Source organism: Frankliniella occidentalis, unplaced genomic scaffold (genome assembly GCF_000697945.3).
Source record: "Frankliniella occidentalis isolate FOCC.00 unplaced genomic scaffold, Focc_3.1 Scaffold11, whole genome shotgun sequence".
Lineage (NCBI taxonomy): Eukaryota > Metazoa > Arthropoda > Insecta > Thysanoptera > Thripidae > Frankliniella > Frankliniella occidentalis.
In genome coordinates, this window is record NW_026267141.1 from 2,955,798 (window position 1) to 2,956,329 (window position 532).

Genomic DNA, 532 nt, shown 5'->3' on the forward strand with positions numbered 1-532 from the left:
AAAAAATATGATGTGTGACTGCTGCCCGATCAGGAGCTGATTTAAAGAAGAAAAAGTGCGAGTGATTTGCTGCAACAGGGCTGTCAAGCGACACTCAATCCATCCTGATCGATCACTCATCGAGCTCATACAAAGTTTACAAAGAATACCAACCTCTGCGCTATGCTCTCTGCTCCCAATGCAACGCTCGCGATGAAATGAGTTTGTTATCCCGTAGCTGCTTCTTCCTCTTCCTCTTTTCTTTTCTCTTAACCGTCTCTCTGTGTACAAGGCTGTTTGCAGAGAAGGGAATAGGGCACTATATTGTTCAAATTCGTTTCTCCCACCTCAACAGGTTACATGGTTGAGTTGTTCACTAGCAGAAGTTCCCATCTGAATATCACTATTCACTTCACCTTATGTTGTTAGATTTTCTCTGTATTTTCTCTATATTGTTAGATTTTCTCTGTGCCTCTTTTGTCTCTATGATATTTACATTTCTTCGAGGTGCTTTTCAGGGAACGCAAACGTGAGTCGTTGTCGAAATGTTTTC